General features: G+C 43.4%; 1 protein-coding gene across 11 annotated transcripts in view; it reads left to right on the top strand.

Moving 5' to 3' along the window:
• The first annotated feature begins 2249 nt into the window (after positions 1-2249).
• TRMT9B (tRNA methyltransferase 9B (putative)) overlaps positions 2250-6693 on the top strand; it is a 55369-nt gene continuing 50925 nt past the window's right edge. For 3 of the 11 annotated variants that reach the window (XM_079142759.1, XM_079142750.1, XM_079142754.1), the window contains exons 1-2: positions 2254-2552; positions 2975-3181. The gene's annotated coding sequence lies outside the window, so the exon portion shown is untranslated. The other 8 variants (XM_079142752.1, XM_079142751.1, XM_079142756.1 and 5 more) reach the window with 6 other exon arrangements.

Below are 6693 nucleotides of genomic sequence, written 5' to 3'. Positions count from 1 at the left end.
AACAAAAGACTTGACTTGTTAATATTGATCTTATGTGTAGCATCATTGGCCTCTTTATATTCTTTCCTTTTTCCTTTCTTTTCTTCAAAATTACAAGTTCTCCATTCTAGGAAATGCCATAGGACTGGTTATGACTATCTGAGAGTAAAAGTTCATCAAATTTTTTCCCATGAAAAATGTCAATCCCAATGAAACAATAATACAATAACTCCATGTGCTCACCCAGCATCCACAGTTGTCAATATTTAGATAATCCTATTTTATCTATCCCATTTCCCTTTTTGCTGAGATATAAAATTATTATATATGAAAAGAACATATTTAAAAAATTGGCTATGTTTTTCTAGTGTACAAATTTTCTTTTTATCACACTTTTCTATTTGCACCGCCATTATTCAAATACTGCTGGTAGTCATGGAAGTAAATGCCTCTTCCTCATGGCCTCCACTAGAATAATCTGTGTTATGGTTTGGATCTTAAATGTCCTCCAAATGCCAATAAGCTAAAGACTTGGACTCCAGCCCGTGGTGCTATTGGGAGTAGGTGGAACATTTAGGAGGTGGGGCTTAGTGGAAGGAAATTAGATCATTGAGGGTGTGTCCTTGAGGAAGATATTCAGATTCTAGCTCCTCCTTTTCCTCTCTTTGCTTCTGGGCCACCTTAAGATGAACAGCTTTGCTCTGTCAAACTCTCACCACCATGATGTGCTGCCTTACCACAAGCCCCAAAACAACAGAGCCAACCTACCATAGACTGAAAACTCTGAAATTGTGAGCCAAAATAAACATTTCTTCCTCTTAAGTAGTTTATCTCAGGTATTTTGTCACAGGAGCAGACAGCTGACTAATGCAATGTCTTTATCTTTCTCCTTGCTTCCAAACAAGGAATTGGAAATTCAAGTCTGCAGACTTTAGAGAGTCTACAGATATGCTTCAGCCAGAAGCAGAACTCCCAGAAAACATATGCAAATATCTTTATCATTTATTATATATGGTGCTCTAGAGCTTCTATCACATTCTCGTAAGGGCTTGTTTCCACAAAAAGTTAAGAATCTCTGCCATGACCATATTTTGAAATCACACTAGACATACTTCCTCCCCCTAAGACAGTTCCTTGTATCAAAATTCCTCACCTGTCACTACCTCTAGGATTTCTTCCCTAACTACCTCACCTGAATGTGAATGTTTTCCTGAAATATTTAAAACAGGCCACTTTCCTGTTTATCACACTCATTTAGATCTCATTCACTCAACAAGTATTTATTAGGTCTCTACAATATGCCAGGCACTATACCATTTCAATGTGCTTTGTCCTGCTCTGTTGGAAGAGGCAAGGAACATTTTAGTATCTAATACATGACCTCTGCGCTGAAGTTGCAGCTTCACTAAATGGAAACAAAAATGAGCTGTGACATTTCTGTGAGCTGGCATTCAGGTCAAGAAGAATCTGTAAAACCACGCTCATGACCTACCTGCCCCTTTCACTATACAGAAAAAGGAGACTTTTACAGAAAAAGGCAATGCCTATTTGATTATCCTTGGCATGACAATAAAGAGGCCCAAGCAGATGTTCCCCCTACCCCACCCCAATATACTGTGGCACTAGAAAATTGTTCCAGAATTAGAAACTGTCTGCTGGTCTCCAGTAGGCCCTCTTAGTAGCACCTTGAATATACCAGTGTCTATGTGGGACATACAGCTGGGTCCACACAAATGCACATGACTGGAAAAACAAGGTGAAGTAGTCCCCACACCCCATGGGATTAGGAGCCCCAACCTTTACCTAAAGATCCACAAAGCAATATGTGAATCTTTCCATTTGGAAAACAAGCGTTTTTTTTTTTTTTTTTTTTTTTTTTTAAATACATAGACCCCTGATAACAACTGAGTAGTTTACTGATAGGGGTTGCATGTTTTTACACTAAGGACCTAGCAGAAATATCATTACAGGAGTTATGGGGGCGGGGTGTGTGTGTCCCATTTTCGGCAAAAGCTGCTAGGTTCCATCCTGTCCTGAGAGATGGTACTTTGATGGAGCTCCTTTGGCAAAAACTTAACAGATTGAGCATGCTGTTTCAGTAAAGATTCAGAGCGTCTACGCAGGGGCACTCTGGACTATGCAAAACCCTCTGATCTTGTTAACCCATGTATACATGTACCCAATGGGGGACATTTTCGTTGAAGTAGGTGGTTGCCAGGACCAAATGAGAAAAGACGTGCTAAAGCGTCACGGTGTTGTCACCCCAGGTACTGCGTTGCAGCGCTTTGGGCCGACCAGGTGTACCCGCCTTGGTGTCCTCGCCCACGGGGGACAGGCCACGCCAGAGACGACCGAGGGGGAGGAGGCAGGAAGGTCACCCCCGGCCTCAGGCAGGGAGGGAGCGATCGAGCCTCACTTCCCTGGCATGTTCGGAGAGGACGGGGCGGGGAGGAGACACTTCCCTGGCTCGCTAGGCGCCCGCCGCCCCACTGAGTCTGCTCGTCCTCCGGACCCGGAGACGCCGCGGGCCTGAGTTCCCGGACAGCCGGAGCCCGAGCGCCGCCTCCTGAGAGGTGAGAGCGGGTCTGGGAGGCGGGATGGTGACTGGAGCCGGAGCCCGCGCTCCCAGGGCCGCGGGCGATCGTCCAGCTACTGTTTCCAGGACTGCCCCAAAGCCCCCGAGCTCCGGAAGCTCGTTCCCGCGCGGGGAAGGGTCTGGCTAGGGCGGGACTCCGGCTGCGGCGGAAGGAGTCGGTCAGCGAGCCTCGGAGCGGGAGGCCTCCAGGGCTCCAACTTCTCAGCCAAAGCCCCACACGAGTCCGGGCGCGCGCGCGCGCTCCCCACAGCCCCGCGCGCACCAGCTCCCCGCGCGCTCTCGCGTCCTCGGGTCCCCCCACCCCCTTCCTTTCATTCTCACGCTCCAAAATAGGTCAAGGGGTGGAAGTTAGACCTAGGACCGCCCCGACTTGGTTGCAAAAGAGCTTTTCCTCTCCAGCTCCCTGGAGAGCATTGTAACTATTTGGCCCCGTGGATCTTCCCGCCGAGATACCCTGCAGAAAGCGCCGGCGACCCGGGCAGTGCCAACGGTCTGCGGAGGGGGCGGCGAGAAGCCTCTTTTCTGCCCTAGTTCTGCGGACTCCGTGCCCTCTGGGAGGAGAGGGCGCGACAGGTCGCCTCGTACACCCGGGGTCTGACCGCCTGGGTGAGTTCCTGCTCTTCCTCGGCCCTTCCATTCACTATGGGTGACCTGTTTACCGGGCAAACTTGGCACGATCAAAACAGGCGAGCCTGCCGTGCGGTAAGGGATTGCGGGATGTGCTTCAGATGGTAGAGCCGATAAATCAGAGCTCAGAGCTGAAGGGGACGCGGTTAGTGGCTTAGAGGAGAAAATGAATTTGTATTTTAGTGGCGTGCACGTGTATCTTTCCCTTCAGAAGCTGTCACTTGGGAATTGATTTTTAACTAGCAGGAGGCGGAGAACTAAGATAACTCGAAGCCAGAAAGTTTTCAAATCTGACAATGAAAATACGGTTTTTAGAAAGGAATGCCAAAATAGGATGGTAGGATTTATATAATATTACCTCTCTCTCTCTCTCTCTCTCTCTCTCTCTCTCTCTCTCTCTCTCTCTCTCTCTCTCTCTCTCTCTCTCTTTCTCCATATTTCTTGGGTTCATTTTAATAAATGATATAAGCAAACCATACTTTATGTAAAAAGAGGAGAAGGATGCAAAGATACACCGGCAAAGTTAAGTGGGTTTGCATGAGTTTAAATGTACATAGGAAATATCGCGTGGGGAAAAGCTAGAAGGAATCTATATAGTTTTGTGGTTAAGGTTATTGCGATATTACAGGTAAGGACTGGTGTTTGTTTCAGCAGGGGAAATATTATTATTCATGTGACTAATTAGCAAGTCAAATCCTTTGGCTTCCTGGCTAATGAATGGTTAATTTGTTTAGAAGTTTACAGGGGAGACTGTAGGCTTTTCTGTCGTTGATGCCTGGCTGAAAATGCAGTGTAAACAACTCTAATATGGTGAGTGGTGCCTTAGAGATGCTCAGAAGAGAGGATCACTGGAGAAGGATGCTAGTGTCTGTCTGATGCCATTGATTGCATGTAACTTATTTAAAGGAGACCTTGGCAAGTTGGAAAGTCACTAAGGAAACTGCTCCAGAGAACTGCTGCTTTATTAGTGCGCTTGGTTAGATTTGAAAGGGGAACTCTTATAGACTCTTTTCCTAATTCAAAAGAAATCCTATTTCTAGAAAGATTCAATTACTGTAATGATGTCCTTTGGAAATAATTTGTTCCCCTTTTTTGGGGCATATATCTTAATATAGCTAAAGCATCAAGGTAGTTTGAAGGTTTAATAAAATTTTACTTACCAGAGAGACGGTGACATTGAAAATGCTTACTCTACATAGTTAACTAATTCTGCCCTAAAATGGAAGGGCAGGGTGGCAGGAGGAAGTTCCAGAACATCTTAAATCACTGTTTATCTGTATTTTCTAAAGCCAAATCTTACTTACGATTTAAAGGACTGTGTAGGAAAAGTGTTAGTCAGACATCATATAGTATTTCTGAGAGATGGGTATATGAGTACTTCAACACATTTCTCTTAAAAGTCTAGAGAAGTAGGTTCCAAAATTGAGACACATTATGGTGAAGGCTTTATCATTGCTTTGAAGAAGACACCTCAGAATCTAAATTTTGAGAGAAAAATGCAATGAAATTCTTGTATTTACTGCATGTGGATGTTCAGCTTATATTTTTAGGAAGGAATTGAGTGAACGCTCTCATTGCAGTTAGCCCATGGTATAATGAATGTTGAAATTAGGCTGTCAGCCCTTGTCTGTGCAATTTTATGTTTTTAGTCTAAGACAAATTAGGAAGTGTTCTGACGAGTGGCATGGAAGTATTAAGATAACTGAAGAATTATGTAACGGACAAACTGAAGGAACTAAATATTGAGTTGGATTCTGGCATAGTTTGGTCCCTAGGAAGACTGGAAGAATAGTGATCCTACATGGTCAGTTGAATATCCATTAGCTTTTGTGATTCTCTTCTCTTGATGACATAAGAGAAGATAAAAGCCCTAGCTAAGAGCTGTTCAAAGAGGAGTTAATGTCATTCATTTTGGGTACTTACATCTCATGCAGAGACCCTTCCAACCACTCCAGGGAGGCGTTTTAAGATTGAACTAGATTGCCTGGAGTGAAATTCAGCTTAGCACCATTTCCTCATCTGTGAAATGGGCATAATGATCCTTCTAAGGTGGTTGTGAGGAGCAGATTGAGTAATGAGTGAAATGCTGAGTATACCTTTGGCACATTGTCAACAGTCATGCAGAGTGGTTATAATAAGAAGTAGAGTGTTGACTTATTATCATCTCCTAGGGGCTGCAGAGGGGTTGCTGCATAATTGACTCTAGAATTGAATATTCGAGTCAGTGGGTCATTTCCCCACTGACAGAGTCAGTGTCCTTTGGGAGCTTGAGGTCACCCTTGCCTCTCTTCCACCCTAGGCAGACCTTTGACTTGCAAGGTTAAAGAGGTCACTTGCAGTTATTTTTGGAGATAATAATGAAATACATAATAGGGGAGGGAGGAGCTTTCCACTTGAACTTGTAAAATAAATTTTATGCATTTGCTTAACTAGTTTCTGTTAATGCCTTTAGAACAATAGTCTTGATAACAGGATGATAATTTTTGGTTTTTCCAAAATTTACATCCTTTAGAATTTAGAAATAGAGTCTAGTATATAGACTATGGAAAGGAATTAATAATACTGTTTATTCAGCTTTTTAAGAAAAAAAAAAAAAAAAAAAAAACCACCAGACTTGACCCTTTACCTTGGAGAATGCATGTCTGCTGGTAAGAGGTCAACCTGTAAATCTGTATTAAGTATTGTTCAGGAAAAATGTAAAGGGCAGTATGTAGTCTAGATATTTGTCCCTCCAAAACTCCTGTTGAAACTTAATCCCTAGAGTTGTATGTTAATGATATTTGGAAGAGGGACTTTTGGAGGTCAAAGTAATAGGCCATAAGGCTGGGGTCCTCATGATAGTATAAGTGGCTTATTAGGAAAAAGACCCAAGTCATCAAGCTTGCTGTCTTATCATGTGATGCCTCCTTGGGACTCTGTAGTTTCCCCACCAGCAAGGTGTCCCTCACCAGATGCTGAGCAGATGCCAAAGCAATATTCTTGGATTGTCCAGCCTCTAAAACCTTGAGATAAATAAGTTTCAGTTCTTTATGAATTATCTAGTCTGTGCGATTTCAATATAGCAACCAGAAATACATGAAGGCAGAAATAGGAAATTAGACCTGTGGGGTAGGAGGTGAGGAATGCTTACGTAAGAAAGTGATATGAAGGAAGAATTAATGCAGAGTGAACAGCGCTTGCGGGGATCCTGAGTGTGAGTGTGTGTGAGTGTGTGTGTGTGTGTGAGTGTGTGTGTGTGTGTGTGTGTGTGTGTGTGTGTGTGTGTGTTTCAGGGAGAACAAGGAAGAGGATTGGTACCTTTGAAGAAGGGGGTAAGGCGGTATACATGAGGCTGAAACAGTAAGTCAAAGCTGTAAGATACATTTTGTTCTCTTATTAAGGCTATAGTTTCAGTAGAACTCTTATTTGTGAAACATATTACCTCAGAGTTTTTCAGACTACTCTGTTGAATTATTAAAATATTTGTAATCTTTTTTTAAGTGATCAGAAAC

Source organism: Sciurus vulgaris (assembly GCF_902686455.1).
Source record: "Sciurus vulgaris genome assembly, chromosome: 5".
NCBI classification, from domain to species: domain Eukaryota; kingdom Metazoa; phylum Chordata; class Mammalia; order Rodentia; family Sciuridae; genus Sciurus; species Sciurus vulgaris.
This window is presented reverse-complemented; position numbering and strand designations above follow the sequence as displayed.